This window comes from Notamacropus eugenii, chromosome 3 (genome assembly GCF_028372415.1).
Source record: "Notamacropus eugenii isolate mMacEug1 chromosome 3, mMacEug1.pri_v2, whole genome shotgun sequence".
Lineage (NCBI taxonomy): Eukaryota > Metazoa > Chordata > Mammalia > Diprotodontia > Macropodidae > Notamacropus > Notamacropus eugenii.
In genome coordinates, this window is record NC_092874.1 from 258824864 (window position 1) to 258843626 (window position 18763).

Consider the following 18763-nt stretch of genomic DNA (forward strand, 5'->3'; position numbering starts at 1 on the left):
TCCTGGTTCTGCTCATTTCACTTCATCAGTTCATATAAGTCTTTGCAGGTTTTTCTGAAGTCTGCCGGTTTTTCATTTCTTATAGCACAATAGTATTCCATTACATTCATATATCACAGCTTATGCAGCCATTCCCCAGTTGATTGACATCCCCTCAATTTCTAGTTCTTAGCCACCATAAAAAGAGCTGGTATAAATATTTTTGTAATTGTGGAACCTTTTCCCATTTTTGTGATCTCTTTGGGATTCAGCCCTAGAAATGATATTGCTGGATTCAAGGGTATGCACATTTTTGTGGCCCTTTGGGTTTACTTTCAATTTGCTCTCCAGAATGGTGGGATCAGCTCACAGCTCCACCAATAATGAATTAGTGTTCCAACTCTCCCACATTTTCTCCAAAGTATCGTTTTCCTATTTTGTCATGCTAGCCACTCTGATAGGTGTGATGTGGTACCTCACAGTTGTTTTGATTTGCATCTCTCTAATCAATAGTGATTTAGAGCATTTTTTCATATGACTGTGGATAGCTTTAATTTCTTCCTCTGAAAACTACCTGTTCATATCTTTTGACCATTTATCAATTGGGGAATGACTTGTATTCTTGTAAATTTGACTCAGTTCTCTCTATACATTTTAGAAATGAGTCTTTTATCACAGACACTAGTTGTAAAAATTCTTTCCCAGTTTTCTGCTGCTCTCTTAATCTTGGTTACATTGGGTTTGTTTGTGCAAAACCTTTTCAATTTAATGTAATCAAAATTATCCATTTTGCATTTCATAATGTTCTCTATCTCTTCCTTGGTCATAAATTTCTCCATTCTCCATAAATCTGACAAGTAAACTATTCCTTGCTCCCCTAATTTATTTATAGAATTAGTTTATTTGTTTATAGAATCAGCCTTCATACCTAGATTGTGTACCCAGTTGGAATTTTTTCTGATATACAGTGTCAAGCATTGGTCTATGCCCAGTTTCCACTACACTATTTTCCAGTTTTCCCAGCAGTTTTTTTCAAATGGTGAGTTCTTATCCCAGAAGCTGGGGTCCTTGGGTTTATCAAACAGTAGACTGCTGTAATAATTGACTGCTATGTCTTGTGTATTTAGCTATTCCACTGGTCTACCCCTCTATTTCTTAGCCAGTATCAAGTGGTTTTGATGATTGCTTCTTCATAATGCAATTTGAGATCTGGTATGGCTAGCATTTCTTTTCATTAATTCCTTTGATATTCTGGACCTTTTGTTCTTCCAAATGAATTTTGATATTATTTTTTCTAGCTCTAGAAAATAATTTTTGGTAGTTTGATTGGTATGGCACTGAATAAGTAAATTAATGTAGGCAGAATTGTCATTTTATTATATTAGCTAAGTCTATCCATGAACATCTGATGTTTTTCAGATTATTTGAATCTGACTTTATTTGTGTGAAAAGTGTTTTGTAATTATATTCATAGAGTCTCTATATAGTTTTGGCAGGTAGGCTTCCAAATATCTTATAGTGTCTATCATAACTTTAAAAGGAATTTCTCTTTCTATGTCTTGCTGTTGCACTTTGTTAGTGATAAATAGAAATGCAGATGATTTATATGGGTTTATTTTGTATCCCGTAACTTTGCCAAAGTTGTTTATTATTTCAAGTAGTTTTTTACTTGATTCTCTAGGATTCTCTAAGTATATTATCATATCATCTGCATAGAGTGATAACTTTGTTTTTTTCTTTGCCTCTTCTAATTCCTTCAATTAGTTTTTCTTCTCTTATTGCTAAAGCTAGTATTTCTAGTAACATATTGAATAACAGTGGTGATAAAATAGACATCCTTGTTTCACCCCCAATCTTATTGGAAATACATCTAGCTTATCCCCATTACATATAATGCTTACTGATGGTTTTAGGTAGATACTAATGATTTTAAGGAAGGCTCCATTTATTCCTATGCTCTCCAGTGTTTTCAATAGGAATATGTGTTGTATTTTGTCAAAAGCTTTTTCTGCATCTATTGAGATAATCATATGGTTTCTGTTAGCTTTGTTGTTGTTATGATTAATAATGCTAATAGTATTCCTAATATTGGACTGGTCCTGCATTCATGGTATAAATCTTACCTGATCAAAGTCTATCATTCTCATGATAAATTGCTGTAATCTTTTTGCAAATATTTTATTTAAATTTTTGAACCTATATTCGTTAGGAAATTAGTATATAATTTTCTTTCTCTGTTTTGACTCTTCCTGGTTTAGATATCAGAACCATATCTGTATCATAAAAAGACCTTGGTGTAGGACTCCTGAAGAAGGGTAGGCTTGAGCCTCCTTAAAATGACTCATAGAGCCAATGATCAAATTTTCATTATGAGCGTTCAGAAATTGACAAAAGCTGCAAATCAAGAATTTATTTTTTGGTTTATTCCTAGCTCAGAAAAGAAGACACCCCACCATGCTGTAATTTTAGGTCAAGTTCCATTTGCCTCATTTTAGTTACAGCTTTAAATATAAATAATTTTCCTACTTGACTTATGACTCAATGAAATTACTGGGGTATAGTTGCATGGCTAGTAAATTTCAGAGTTGGAATCTATGGCTATTCCTCTAGATTAGAAGTCCCATGCTTTTTTTCCCACCATGCCAAACTGTTTTTGATGATCCTATGGGGGGGGAAAGCTTTGTGTGTACTGTAAAGGCTATTTGCTAACTGTGATCTGATACATTCCAGTTAACCTCTCTGGGTCTCAGTTTCCTCTTGTGTAAAATGAGTAAGTTGGAACAGATATTCTCTGTATTCCTTCTAGAGCTGAAATTCCTTGGAGGCATTCCAGTAAGCACAGACTTAGAACCTGTCTGTGATGAGACAATGTCAAATACATAAAATGACATAAAACTATCATTTTCACAGAACCTCAGAATAACAAGGTACCTCAGAGGCTACCTAATCCAACATCCAGCCAACATCCAAAGAACATAATTTGATCAGGGTCATATAGGTCACATAATTTGCCAGAGTCACAAGCATTAATCCATACCTTACCAAGAATCCTTTCTAAAGCAAATACACCATTGTTATCATTATCATTTACATTTATATAGAGCTTCACTTGTATTATCTTATTCGAGCTTCATTACAAGTTTGAGGTAAATTCTTTTTTATAACATTGCAGAACTGAACACAGTGCTTCAGTATTCTCTGATTATAGATTGATTAAGACTAAGTACAATTATTATCTCTCTCAATCAGACACTATTCCGCAATCCATGCAAAGAAAGATGAAGTCTTTTATGGATGTTATGACATATATGTGATACAAATTAGACAAATTTTTCACTAAAAAAAAATACTTTTTTTTCTTATTAACTTCAATTAAGCCTTCTTCTCTATTTAACTTCTCTATTTCATTAGCAGCCAGGTGGTTTAGTGGTTAGATAGTTGAAGTCAGGAAGATCTGAGTTCAAATCCTGCCTGGAACATTTACTAATTCTGAAACCCTGAGGAAGTCCCTGAAGCTTCCTGGGCTTCAGTCTGCATCTGTAAAATGGAGATAATAATAGCAACTACTGCCCAGAGTTGTTCTGAAAATAAAATGAGATAATATTTCTATTAGCTTTAAAGAACTTATAGAGTCTTATAAAGGATCTGATAAAGCCTTAAAGAACAACAAATACTATTTATTATTGTTATTTTTGCATATTGTTTCCTCCAACATTGGACCTTTTAAAAGATTTTATTAAGTTGAACTCAGTGTTTATCCTTTCCAATTTTTTTTTGCTCTGCATGTTTCATTTTTAAAATAGTTTAATATGCATTATCTCATTTGATCTTTACAACAGGGAAGTAGGTAGGGAAGGTATTTTTATACCCATGTTACAGATTATAAAGTAGAAATAACAATTTAAGTGATTTGATCATGATCAAATAGAACATTAATGAGAGAAGCACAGAGGGGGCAGGTAGACAGACAGAAATAGCGACAGAATATATGAATATTTATTGTTAGCTATGTGCCGAGCACTGTGCTAAGCACTTGCAATACAGATACAAATTAAAAAAAAAAATAAAAGAATTGTGACTGGAATCCATCTCCTAATTAGAAGTCCCATTCTGTTTCCATCATACTACAAATTACTCAGATTATGCAAATGACTATATGACTGTATTAATCTGGCTAACATCGCTCAAGAAAATAGTCTTTGAAATTGTGAAAAGGCTTGCCTAATTACTTTCCATAATAATTTACTCATGTTTTCATAGAACTAATTAATGAATTTTAGTACCCCTTTGAGGTAGACAGATTACTGAAATCATTGGTATTAAAATTATCACCACGTCAAAGTATATAAAGTTAAATACTGAAATAATGGATGTTGCTCTGATAAAGAGATAAATCCAACTTCAAACCAGGGAACACATTTATTTGTAAGCACTGAGTCATAAGCCTAATCCTTGATTTTTAAAAATGGGTTTATATAGCTTCCCTTAATGTAATTTGGGTCTTATCCATTTTTTTAAATGATCATTTAGACTTCTTGTTTTCTATTTGTTTCTTTGTTTTGCTCAGTGTGGGGGGAGGGGAGGGGAGGAGAATAATAGTGGGAGGAATAAATTAATTTGAAAACTACTTATTACTTAAAAAAAACACCTGAGTTCAAATCCAGCTTTTTCTGTCTATGTGTGTGACCATTGGTCATTCTAAGTCTTAGTTTTTTCATAATACCGCTTGTGCTAACTTGAAGGCTATATAGAAATGGCAGTTAAGATCATTACTCCCAAAATGACTTTCCTTCTGCTTGATGTAGGGAAGAGGAATAGGGATGATTGAGATATCTTGGTCTTAGTCTACAAAACCTTTAACACCTTCTGCCCTATAAGAGACAAAGGATGCTGTGTTTCTCAAGGCCTCTTAAGGAAGCAAACTGCTGTTTCTAAACAGAAAAGGGAGGGGAAAAAAGAAGTATTTGTAAAGGGTTGGAATTGGGAGGGCAGGTACAGATTATATAGGAAAACCATTTAAAAATGGAGCTGGGGGATATGGATGGAGGCAGAATGAAAATACAAGGTATGATGGGGGATGCAGGTGCCAAATAAAGAGAATAAATCAATTTGAAGATATCTTGTGAAAAATATCATATCATTACTCTAATATGCTATCATGGACAAAGTGGGGAAGAAGGTGAAGATCGGAAAAAGAAATGGAAACAAATATGCATAATAAAACTTTGTAGTTCAGAAAGCTGGTTTTTTAAAGGGCAAGCAAAAATGCTTCATTGTCTCCCATGGCAGCAGACACATTCTTCTTATTATTACTTTTGTGGAGATTTTTTGGGGGGAAAGGTATTGTTAGTTCTTTAAGGGGAAATAAAAATGGCACATATGGGGGAGTGATGCAGAGGGATTGGGAAAATGATTTCATCCCGTAAAAAAAATGACTATGTTAATAACAGTCACCAACATCAATGATCACAGCAGCAACTCGAAGGCTTTTAAAACATATCACATACATTATCTCTTTTGATCCTCCCAACAACCCTTTGATAGAGGCTCTTTCATTATCTCCATATTATTTCTAAGGAAACTAGTCAAGATAAGGCAAATGACTTGCCCAGGTTCACACAACTAGGAAGTGCCTAAGACAGGATTTGCACTCAAGTCTTCCTTACTCCAAGTCAATGGAATATTTGTTAAATATTATTAATGAAATCTAATATGAAATGTATAAATCAGAGTCCCCTATTCATTTTTATGTTAAAAATTATACTCTTTCCTTTAAAACTCTTCCTCTCCCTGAAATCCATCATTCAACAAATATCGATAAAATGGAAGTAAGTAATCACTGTGCAGCAAGGTATTGTGAAAAGTGTGGTGGAGTTGGAGTCAAGAGATCTTGATATGTGTCACAGGACCATAGATTTAGAAATGGAAGGGACCTTGAAGTTCATCTAGTTCAATCCCTTCACTTTAGAAGTGAATAAAAAGTAGTCCCAAAGAGGGTAAGTGATTTTACACAGGGGAGTTCACGACGCAAGTAGGATTCAAATCTGCATCATCTGATTCCAAATCCAGTGTTCTTTTCATGGTACCATATTGGATCCTACCATGGACAAGTCACCTAACTTTTCTGAAACTGGGGATAATAATTCTATGTCCAACCTCATAGGGTGATTTTTGAGAATATCCTATGTAAACCTAAAAAAGCTGGATTTATGTGAGCAATTATTATTTTGGGGCTATAGTTAGGAGTTAAAGGGGCACAAAACATGTTATTTGACTTAGAAAATATATGTCCTATTAAAAAAGAGCAATTATCCCATGAAGAGTACAAAGGCTAGAGAGTAGACAAGTGATTTCTTTGGTACAAGGAAATCTCAGGTGAAGAAATTCCCTCCACCAGAGTAGACTAGCCCCTTCTCTATAGCTTATCATTTCAGAGATGTGGTCAAAGAACTGAGAGATTAAGAAATCTTCCAGGGTCATTATGTGTTTGACATGGGACTTGTAGCCAGGTGTTTCTATTTGCTGTGCCTTGTTAGTATCTAACTAAATGGTAAATTTTGGGATGTGAACTATAAGTAGTTAAAAAAAAGGTAAGTTTATGAAAACCTGAGGAATCAGGAAAAGTTTCAAGAAAAGATATGACTTGAGGTAGGATTGATTAAGAAAGATACAGGAGAAGTGGAAAGAGATATTTTGAAGATATTTTGAGTAATAAGAGAAAATATGAACAAGGAAATAATATAGCCATGACACCTTAAGGAGATTAGCATAACCACCACCAAAGGATGCTTTCATAGTAGCAGAAAAGAAAGTTGTATAACACTTCTGTTGGCCATCTCAATAGATTTCAATATTTTGGAAATCTTGTTAATTATAAAAAATTTTGAGGACCCTCATGTGGTAACAGTTAAATTAGTAGTACCTGTTTATTGAGAAAATGCCTACTATGATTTCATTAACACTTTTAACCTATTTTATATTTGGTTAGTCAAAGCAGGCACGTGTATTGTGAATGAAAGTCTTCTTAGACGCATGTAGTCATCTGGCTTTGGAATCAGGAAGACATGAGTTTGAACTCTGACACATACGAGGAACCTAACTGGGCAAAATTCTTACCCTCTAATCATCTAGGCTACACTGCAAAGACTTAGAAGTTTCAAAAGTATGAACCTATATTTGTTGAGGGAATTTATTCATCTAGGAGTTCTCTATAGAAATGAAATCTCGGACCTAGTTCTCTCCTTATCCTAATTGTATTAGCCTCTACATACACTTAAAAATTGGTAAGACATACATGTGTGAGACATCACTTGTTTGGTCAACAGAAGGTATGATTACTTATTTATTATCCTTAGTCATGCTACATATTTTATTTGAGCTAAATAAAGAACAAAATAACTAGAAATGGTGCATATTGATTTTTTGGACCCTTCCAAAAAGTTTTCAGTCCACAAGTTGAAAATGACTGGATAAAATTATTGAGGGCCTTGAAAACCAGGCAGAAGTATATTGAGTCATTGTGGAAAGCATATTCAATTCAAGAAGCATTTTAAAAACACTTACTATGTGAAAGAAACAGAACATCCATAGATGCTAAGATGTTTATTTGGAAAATTTCACAATTCTTTCTTTCTGGAGTTTGCAGTCTAATGGAAACAATATGATTAATTCACATATCTATAAAATTGACTATGATGTGAGCATATGAAGAGTCCAGACAAAAGGCTGTAAGCATAAGATGCAAGCAATCACTTTCAGCTAGGAAGGATCATGGAGATGACAAGTTAACTGAACCTTGAAAAAAGGTTTGTATAAGCAATCAACAAGCTTTTATTAAGCACCTACTATGTGCCTGGCACTGTGCTAGCTGCTGAGGATATTACTATAAAGAATGAAACAATCCCAAATTACAGGGAGCTCAAATTCTAATTGAGGGGAGGAAGTTATGTGCACAATAAACATGAAGGAAATGAATATAATATAGTTAAATCTGATGTAGTTTGAGAGGAAAGGCACTAAGTAGTCAGGAGTTTCGTTAAGGATTCTTGTAGGAAATGGTGTCTGAACTGCTTTTTGAAGGAAAAGAAGGATTCTGCAAGGTAGAGATGAGAAAAGAGTGCATTTCTGACATGTGGAATGACCAGTGAAAGGGTATTAAGATAAGTTATGCAGTGCTAGGTCCAAAGAACAGAGAAAAGGCCAAAGTGGCTGGATTTTAGAATATAAGAGAAGTAATATCCAGTGAGTCTGGAAAGATAGATTGGAGTCAGGTTGTGAAGAACTTTAGAAGATCTATAGAGTTTATTTTTTTTTCTCAAGTCAATAGGGAGTGACTGGAATTTATTGAGTAAGGGAGAGATATGGCCAGTCCATTGCTTAAAGAAAGTCACTTTGGCAGCACTGAGGAAGATAGAAGATATTTGGTGGAGGGAGACCAATTAGGATACCTATACAATAATCAAAGTCACAAATGCTGAGGACATGGAATATGTTAGTAATTTTGTGAGTTTCAAGAGAGGTAGACTGTACTATTGTGGAGGTAAAAACAGGAAAAGGTGTAGGAAGTGTGTTCCAGTATAGACGATGTACTCTGAGTGCCCAGGTGGCAGGACAGTATCTGAATAACACTACTGATTAGTTTGGCTAGAACTGTGGGATACATGAGAGTGGAATAAGGTGGGAAAGATAACTTGAAGGTAAATTGTAGGTGCCAGAGAAAATTTATAGTTTATCTACAATGTAATGGGAACCACTGATTGGTTTGGAGGAGGGAAATCTTATGTTTAGTTCTCTGCATTAGGAAGATTAATTTGATATCTCGATTAGATAGAGGAGAAGTTTATGTCACATAAAAACCATTACAAATCCGCCCCACCAAAAAATGCAAGCCTGAACTTCAGTGGTGGCAATAAGAGTAAAAAGGAGATCCAAAGGCTTGTGGAGATATACTTATAAGGAATTGGCAAGTGACAGAATCCAAAGACTGAAGGAGAAGGGAATGACAGAGATACTGAGATTTTAAGGCTGGATAACTAAAAAAAAAATGATGTGGCTTTCAACAGAAATAGTGGAATTTGGGGCAGGTTTGGGAGAAAGGATGAATTTATTTTAGCAATGGACCATAGACCATCTCTCTGCAGATAAGGAAGCTGAGGCACCAGCAGGTTAAATGACCTGTCCAGCATCTCACAGTCTGTAAGTGTCAGATATGGCATTCATTTTTTCTGACTTCAGGGGACATATTGAGTCTGTGTCAATGGGACATCCATACAGAAATGTCTAGCAAGCAGGTGGAAGGGCAGAATGGGAACTCAAGTGAAAGATGAGAGTTGTAGATACAAACTTCACAGTCATCAGTACAGAGGTGATAATTAAGGTCATGGGAACAAAGAATACATATATATCATATATTTATACACATACATATATATATACATATATATCATATAGATTGCATAGGAACTCAGGAGAAAGATCAGAACTGTCGATATAAATGTGGCGGTAGTCAGTATAGAGGTTCTAATTGAGATCATGTGAATAAAGAACATAATTTAGGAAGAGGACATAAAATAAGAAAAGTGGCCAGGAAAAAAATCTTGGAAAACATCCATCCCTAAAGGGTAGGAGATGAAAAAGGAACCAGTAAAGATGTCTGAGATAGAATTATGAAGGGTGTTGGAGAAGAGCCAGGGGAGAACAGTATGGCTCTAGAAAGAGTCTCAAAGAGAGAGTGGTCACCAATGTTGAATAATGGGGAAGTTCAAGGAAGTTGCCAGCCATTGAAAAAGCAAGTTATTTATTATAAACTCTGGAGAGTTCAATGACTCAATGACTTTTTTTCTGGAAATTTAGCACTAAATGTGGGCCAAGAGCTACATTAGTTTTTTCCCATAAGATGAGCAGTAAAGTGGTAAAGAGCTTTAGAATTATACCTTGAGGGGGTATCAAGGTCAAAGGAAAAATACTTACTTAGCATAGGAGAGGGACTTTTTGATACGCAGAGAACACAAATCCTGGAAGAAAATGGAGAAGTAGAGGTAGGGAAAGTAGGGATTGATGGAAAGGGGTCCTAAAGGGAACTGACAACTAGACGGATTAGATGGTAAAGAAAACTGGAGAGGAGAGAGAGATAGACAGGGAAAGAGGGAGATGAGATGGAGGGAGAGAGAGTGGGGGAAGGAGGGAAGGAGAAAGATTTAAAGTGAGAAGGAGAGAGGGAAGGAAAAAGCAAGAAACAGACAGGGAGGATGAAAGAGACAGAAAGAGAGAGGGCATGGAGGGAAAGGGAAAAAGGGAGAGAGACTTACAGTGAAAAAGAGGGAGGGAAGGAGAGAGAGAGAGTGAGTGTGTGTGTGTGTGTGTGTGTGTGAGTGAGTGAGTGAGTGAGTGAGTGTAGGAGAGAGAGAGAAGGACCAGAAGATTACTGAGAACACAGAGAAGTCAGGAGATGCATGAGAATGACATGGGTCACATTAGTCTTGGTAAAATTTGAAGCAGGCTTTACTGCTGAGGAGCTTAGCGAGTGGGTCTTGAGAGGAAAGGAGTAGGTTAAGAATTGCTTCTGTTTAGCGTTTGATAAGATATCAGGCAGGAGAAACAGGACTTTCTTGGCACATTAAAAGCCTAGTTATAGCTGAATAATGAAAATTTGTAGTGAACCCTGTGTGCGCTTCCTGGGTTTCTTCCACCAGTGTGAGATTTTTAAGGAACCCCAGTGAAGAAAGCAGACAAAATGGAGGAACCCAAATCTGAGGACCCAAAAGGTGTGGGGACCAGAATGGGAGGAGGCCTAGGTGCTTTGGGATGTTAGAGGTTGCCTTGTAGGGGTGCCGGAGCATAGATATTGGCTGCATGAACAGAGTATGCATCGGCTGCAGGTCAGAAGCAGGATTAATCGGAGAGAAGTGATGAGAGAGGCAAAAGGGAAAAGATTGTAGTTAAAGGTGGGATTTGTAGGGAAGATACACGATAAAAGTGCTATTTAACAAAGATGGTCCTGGTCAGACTATGTAAATCCCTTAAAATCAAGTAACACCAAATAATTTCCAATTTACTTGTTATTCATTCACAAAATATTTATAGGTTATTTCCTAGAGGAAGAAAAAATGGAGTTGTGGAGCATATATAAGTGTGACAGTTTTATGGGCAAAGCAATTCTTGTTTAAATTGGCCTGTGAGAACATTCATGACAAAATAAAAGCAGCAGGAAAAAAAATAGTTGTTTCAGTTTACCATTCCCAAGCTATATAAGAATTAATTTTTAATTAAATTCCTTACCAAAAAGAACACCTTGTATTAAAATTGCCAGGATGAAATAAAATTTGTAGGACTATGGAAAATGGGAAAAGCAAATAGTGGTTAGGCCAGACACAAAGTAGTGAAGCAAGGGATTTATCTAGATATCTAAAATCCTCATGAGATTTGAGAATTACTCACATAACACCTAAATCTCATTATAGCCAACACCTATCTAACCAAAAACTAACTCTGATTCTCTCTCTCTCTCTCTCTCTCTCTCTCTCTCTCTCTCTCTCTCTCTCTCTCTCTCTCTCTCTCTCTCTCCATTTCTCTGTCTCGCTCTCTAGATACACACACACACATACATATACATATATATATATATATATATACATATACATATATAAAGTATATGCATGCATACATGGGTCTGTTTCCAGAGTTGTTTACCAGTAACAGAAATCACAATATTTCTCTCTCCTCCCATCCCTGGCTATGCTTTGATGAAAATGCTGATTCCATGTCCCAAAGTACACAATAGAAGAGACAAAGAAATGTGGGAAACAGGAACAATACAAAAACTGGATAATTAACCTCTTAATGAACACAGATGGAAATACAGGATATAGCTCCTATCACAGCTCAAGAATATCAGTAAATAGGTCTGTGAATTTTAGTATCATCTGTAATTGGTATTGCCATCTTTGAACAATAATGACGTATGGAATTTGATTATGATCAGGTTGCTTGGTGTGACAGAGAATATTCCCAAGACTAGGAAGCAAATTCTATATCTTTTCTTCGGCTTACTTCTGTTCTGTGCATGCTACTAAAGTGTTAGAATGGTAGTGACTTAGCACATGGGCTTTTTTGTCATGAGGTCCATGGTGGCATGACCCATAATCATACAACTCTTGAGGACATTTTTATCTAATTCTTCTCTGACCTGTTGGCTAATCTGCCAAGTCTTACTAACCCCAGCCTATGTTTCTTTCAGTTGCAGTACTGGGGAAATTTCACAGTGCGGTCACGCTTTTGGTTATACAGAACCAGAGAAAGACAATTCTGATAGTGCCTTATTGATTCAGATGTTTTTTGACAGGAGCTGCAGACCAGGTTTATCTTCATTGACTTTTCAATGTTCTGTTACAAATAACTTGCATGTACAATTTGATATTGAATGGTGCAGAAGGCTTCCCACTGTGCATGAAGTTAGAGCAGCCTTGAGCCATGGGGTGGTGAGTGTTTATATTATTCTGAAAATCATCCAGGTGTCTTGGGCAGCCTTCACAGAAAGGACTGGAATTTTTTTTGTTTTGTTCTGTTTTGTTTTCTGGCAGCTCTTTATTTTCTTCAAAACATTCTAGCACACACTTCATTCTTTAAAGATTTAAATGTCATTCAAAGAAGTCCCTGTCTGTCTAAAACTAGGAATATAAAATCTGATTTTTTTAAAATAAAAAATAGGAAGTGGAAGTACTTTAAATCCAAACTTTTTATTTATTAACTCAGGAAGTTACCTATAGTGTGCTGCCTCTCTCTCTCTCTCTCTCTCTCTCTCTCTCTCTCTCTCTCTCTCTCTCTCTCTCTCTCTCTCTCTCTCTCTCACACACACACACACACACACACACACACACAGTAATTATCACATGGACTAGATCTCATCTTAGAACATGACCCTAAAAGAGAGTCTATTTCTCCCTTTAACACTGCTCTTATTAGGAGTTAGTCCAGGAAAATCTTCAAAATATCTCTTGTCTATCACCTTTCTCCCTCTGTTACTTATCATCTGTTGTCTATCTATCAGCTAGCTAGCCAGCCATCTATTTATTCAAGATAGTGTGTTCTTAAACCTCAAAGCATGTTTCAATTTAATCCAACAAACATTTATGAAATACCTACTATATGAGAGCCATTGTACATTCCAGGCATTGCAGATACAGAAGCAAGCCCTGAAGGACCTTCCATCTTTTTGGGGAGTGACACACACATAGATAAATGCAAAACAGATAATACAACCTAATTTCATGAGGGAGACAGCCAGAACAACTGAGGAGAGTCAGAAAATTCCTTGTATCAAAAGGTGTTTTGTTAGCTGTGTGTTGAAGGAAATTAGGCATTCTAAGCAGGCAAAGGTGAGGAGGCAGTACCTTCCAGGGAAGGAGAAACCCCACGAAAAGGCATAAAACAGAGGCTGGGGACAGAATGAGCATTGAACTAGTCAATTTGACTGGAATGAAGACTGCCAGGAGAATTATAAGAGCAAAGGTTTCCCTCAATCTGTTTTCAAATCAGCTAGTAATTTTCCTGGAACATCAGCTTTCTCAGTGCAAGAGCCTGAAGACGTCTCTATGTCTGTGTTCATTACTATAAAGAATATAGTACTTAAGGGAGTTTAGTCTGACTCTCATATATAGGTTGGATTGAAATAGGAAAGCCTACCCTTTGTTACTTGGCAAGTCATCATTCTAATATTGTTTGTAATTTCCACGCTGTCCACAAATACTTTGGGGGGACCAGAGGGCATGTGATGTCCTTGTAGTATCTGGTAATATTGTGCTTATCCATGCAATATCTGCCTGAAGGAAAAGAATAATAATGTTTTTGAAGCCTAACTTCCAAACCCCATAAAGCTGTTATTTCCTGCAGGGCGACTTCATTTCCTGGGATGACCCACTATCCTGGGATCTCAGCCACAAGGCATCCTTGCCCTTTGCTGTCTTTCCCACCCCTCAATCTGTTCTCAAATCATCTGGTAGTTTTCCTATAAGCTAGAGCTCTGTTGGGTATAGGACCAAAGGCATATGTACATCTGTTTATGTTCACTACTCACATGCCTCCAGTGAGGCTGAGGCAACATTGAAATGAGCAGTAAGCTTCAATCTATCCACTCTGACCATCTCCAGACTTAATGAAACTATTCAATGGAGGGAAGGGACAACTGAGGGACATGAGCAATTAACAGAAAGTTTGGAGATTAAGTGAGGGAAAATGTATAATGCACACTGCATGCATGTGCACAAAATAAAAGTAGGGAAAATTAAATGTTCTGCTATGTGCAGAGATGGAATAAGGATTGGGCCTGTGGTTTCATTGGTAAAGGGAGGCCCCCCCCCATTGAGGAAATACCCTTTGATGATGCAGATGGACCCCTTCCCTGCAAATTATAATTGTTGAGATTTGTCTAGAGTATTGAGAGGGTAAGTCATTGCCCAGGGTCACACAGTAAGTATCTGTTATGTAGAACTCTCACCCAGGTCTTTCTGGCTCCTCGCCCAATTCTATCTATTATGCCTCACTGCCACTCATATAGTATAGTCTCTTGAAAAAAATAAGGAAATTTAGTATGGATAAAGCATGTTTGAGTATTTCATCATTTAAAAAGATATTGTTTATATGTATAAACATATGTGTATGATATATACATTTATATGTTTATACAACTGATTGTAGGTTATTGACACAAAAAGCAATTAGCAAGTATTCCATTTAGCAAAAGGAATATTTTAAGGAAGAAAATCTACTTTCATGATACCAGAGAAAAGACAGAGGACATGTGGGGATAAGAGAGGATAATGAGGAAGGACTTGTTTACTTGTTTCTTTTTCATTTTCTTAATAGTATTCAATTTTTTTCCAATTACACATAAAAATAGTTTTCTACATTCATTTTTGTAAAATTTTGAGTTCCAAATGTTTCTCCCTCCCCAAGGCAGCAAGCAATCCAATACAGGTTATACATATACAATCTTGTCAAACATAATTTCCACATAAGTCACTTTGTGAACAAAGGGGGAAAACTATGAGAAAGAAGAAAATAAAAGACAAAATTGAAAATAGCGTTGTTCAATATGCATTTAGACTCCAGAGCTGGGATGTGGTTAGCATTTTCTATCACGAGTCTTTTGAAATTGTCTTGAATGACTATATTGCTGAGAAGAGCTAAGTCAGTCATAGTCAATCATCCCATGGCGTTGCTTTTACTATGTACAATGTTCTCCTGGTTCTTCTCACTTCACTCATGTTTGCTTATTTCTTAACAAGAGCTTCCTCTTTGTGTTGATAACGTTACCTTTTCCACGCAAAAAATTATTGTAGCATGTATTATAGAGTGCTGAATTTGGAAGAAGAGGGACTGAGTTTTAATCCCCTCCCTGCCTTTTTTATTCATGTGACACTCCTTGACCATCTGATTCCTAACCTATAAAAGGGGGAGGGGAATAAATGAGATGCCCTCTGGGAACCTCTCCAGTTCTGGGAAATTCAATGAGGTTTTTACTATTTTTGCCTGGTTTTATTTTAAGCATATAGCTGAATATAAACTATTTCTGTCCCAATTGGATTTTTTCCAAAAAGGTATCAGGGATTTTCATCCAATCTGCAAATTATTATGCTTAATTCCTTACAGGTAGGACTCAGATCACCCTAATGTTTTGTTGACCCATAAATGCCTGTGTGTGATGAAGTAGCTAAGAATAATAAGAGGGAGGTGGCCTTTCTCCTTTTCTATAGTCTTGTCCTCAGGTCCTCTCTCCTGCATTTACACTCCTCAAGTTCCCTTGAATCCTGTGCCCATTGCTTCCCTCCTCCTTCCCCTGCCTCCACTAGCCTTCTAGAGGAGACACACAGTGCCATTCTGCTCTGCCATAGTCACTCCAATTAACGTGAAGCAGCCAGGACAAGCTGCTGAGCCTGGATCACAGATTTTTCTTGTTCAGCTTTAATGTATGCAATTTTTTCTTTGATTGCTGCTTGATTTCAAGCTCAGACCATACCTTGCAGGCAGGACAAGTACGAAGCATCTTGATATTCAGGGTAGCTAAAAAATGCATATCCCAGTACTAATAGTTAGCAGTCACTGCAGGGTAGCTCTGGGCAAAGAAGAAAGAAGATAGGCAAGGCTCTAGCAAAATAAAGTTTTGAAAAGAAAAAGTAGAGATGAAATCCTGAATATTCAGTACAATACCTCAGCATTCTTTCTCAATCTTCTACCATCCTCTGGCCAGAATTCTTTTCACTGACTTCTCCTGGGATTATCTGGCAAAAACATGTTTCTACAATGAGGGAAATGATATGTTTCCTCCCCCACCCCCCAATATTTCTCTGAATAGCAAAATCTGTTTTCTTGTTTCCTTTTGATCAATTTGTACATTTTTATAGAAGACAGGGCAAATCTGGAAAGATTTGAAAGAGATTAATAGTAGATCCTTGCCAATTTCAGAGAGCAAGATTGAGTCTTGATTAGAGATCACACATTCAATATGGCTCCACAGGCTAGGATTTGAAGGGGCAGAGAGCCATCTGCCACTCTGGATCGTACTTGGATTCATCCAGTGTGAGTGTTTGATTTTCTTTGTCTTTTGACTTCTCAAGACTCACATAGTTGAAAGGACTGTGAAATGTTTGACCCAAGGAGAATTGGTATCCTAACTTTTGATGGCAAAAGAGCTAATGTCCCTTTTAATCTCTTTGAGTCCTTATTCTGATCACAAACCAGTCACCTCTTGGATTTGTTTATCTTTGATGACTGTTGATAGCATAAGAAAGAGTCTAGCTGGCATGGTCAGTTCTTTAATCAGAGCCAGCTCCTGGTTATATGGGCACAGGTTGGCTACATTGCAAATGATGTAGGATGAGAGAATATTTCCCAAGAAATAGAATCTTTGCTACTCTAGAATATCAGGGTCATTGGACACAAGGGAGTGCCACTGCCAAAGTGGCATTGACCTATGTCAGAAGATTGTTAACATTTGCAAAATATTAATATATTTTTAAATTTAAAAATACTCCTAGCTAGTGGCATGAAGGATTTTTTAAAATGCATTGTTTTCCCAGCAGCAAGGTATAATGAAAACAACACTGGACATAGAGGCAAAAAAGACATGGACTCAAATACCACTCCAGATATGTCATAGCTAAAACATTTAACTTCTCAAAGCTTCAGTGTCCTCATTTGAACACTGAGGATGATAAATATAGCAGTTAACAGAGAGAGTTGTTTAGAGTATCCCAATTTAAAGGAAAAAGAGACCTCAGAAACTATGTAGTCCCTCTCACTTTTATGGATTAGAAAATTTCAGTCAAAAGAGATTGAGATTGCCCAAGATCACACTCAATGGAAACAGGAATTGAAACTGTATCATCTGACTCTTTCTGCTATACTACTGTGCCTCTGTTATAAGATTCAATTGAGATAATATATGTAAAGTACTTTGAAAATGCTAAAGTTCTAAATGAATGTAATAGAATACTATTGTGCTCTAAGAAATGGTGAGCAGGTGGACTTCAGAAAAACCTGGAAAGACTTATAATATATATATATATATTTGAACTGCTGCTGAGTGAAATGAGCAGAAGCTGGAGAACATTGTATACGATAACAACCATAATTGTGATGACTGATTTTCATAGACTTAGCTCTTCCAAGCAATGCAGGGATCTAAGACAACTCCAAAAGACTCACAAATGGAAAGAATTTTGGAGTCTGAATGAAGAGGGAAGCATACTATTTTCTCTTTTTCTTTGGTTGTTATGTTATGTTCTTATTTCTTCTTTCTCATGGTTCCTCCCATTAGTTTTGATTCTTCTTTACATCATGGCTAATGTTAAAATATGTTTAATATGAATGTATATGTAGAACGTATATCAGATTGCATGCTGTCCTGGGAAGGGGAGAAAAAAAGGAGTGGGAGAAAATTTAAAACTCAAAATCTTATGGAAGTGAATGTTGAAAACTAAAAATAAATAAACTATTTTTAAAAGAAAAAGCTAAAATTCTAAATAAAAATTGCTGTTGTTCAGTTGTTTCAGTCATGTCCGACTCTTTGGGTCCCCTTTTGGAGTTTTCTTGGCAAGGATACTAGAGTGCTTGTCATCTCTTTCTCCATCTCATTTGACAGATGAGCAAACTAAGGCAAACAGGGCCATGTGACTTGTCCAAGATCACCCAGCTAGGATGTGTTTGAGGCCAGATTTGAACTCAGGAAGATGATTCTTCCTGACTGTAGGCCCAGTGCTCCACTGACATCTAGCTGCAGCTACATGAAGAAAAGGTATTATTTTTTATCTGTATCAATAGTAGGTTAAAAAAACAAAAGATTCAAAGCATGATTTTATCCACTGGGCAGTTTGAGATACTAAGTGGAATTATTTTAATTCCCCTCTTATTTATAGTTTAGGTGCTAGTAAGCAGTAAAATATATAAAAGACAGGGAAGGAAAAAGAGAAAATATTTAAGTCATAGGACAGAGGAGCTATCCCAAGACAAGCAAAAGGGGTAAACTGAAAGGCAGAGGAAAGGAAGAAAATAAAACAAGATAAGGAAAAGAGTGAAAGAAAAGAAAAAGCAAACATCGTAAAATGTACAACAAATTAACATCAGGTTCAAATTCACTCATAGATGAACAAATTAATTGTTATTATATTCAGCATGATAAATGGGCTAAGAATTTTTATTTTTAAAGTAAATGTCATATCCTTGTCAATAACAATGTGGTATTCTCGCTTCTACAACTGGTATCAAATGGACCCTTCTTATCCTATGTGAT

General features: G+C 36.3%; 1 protein-coding gene across 7 annotated transcripts in view; it reads left to right on the forward strand.

Annotated features, from left to right (window-relative positions):
* Window positions 1-18763, forward strand: part of SYT1 (synaptotagmin 1) — a 728065-nt gene that overhangs the window by 247330 nt on the left and 461972 nt on the right. The window lies entirely within an intron of this gene.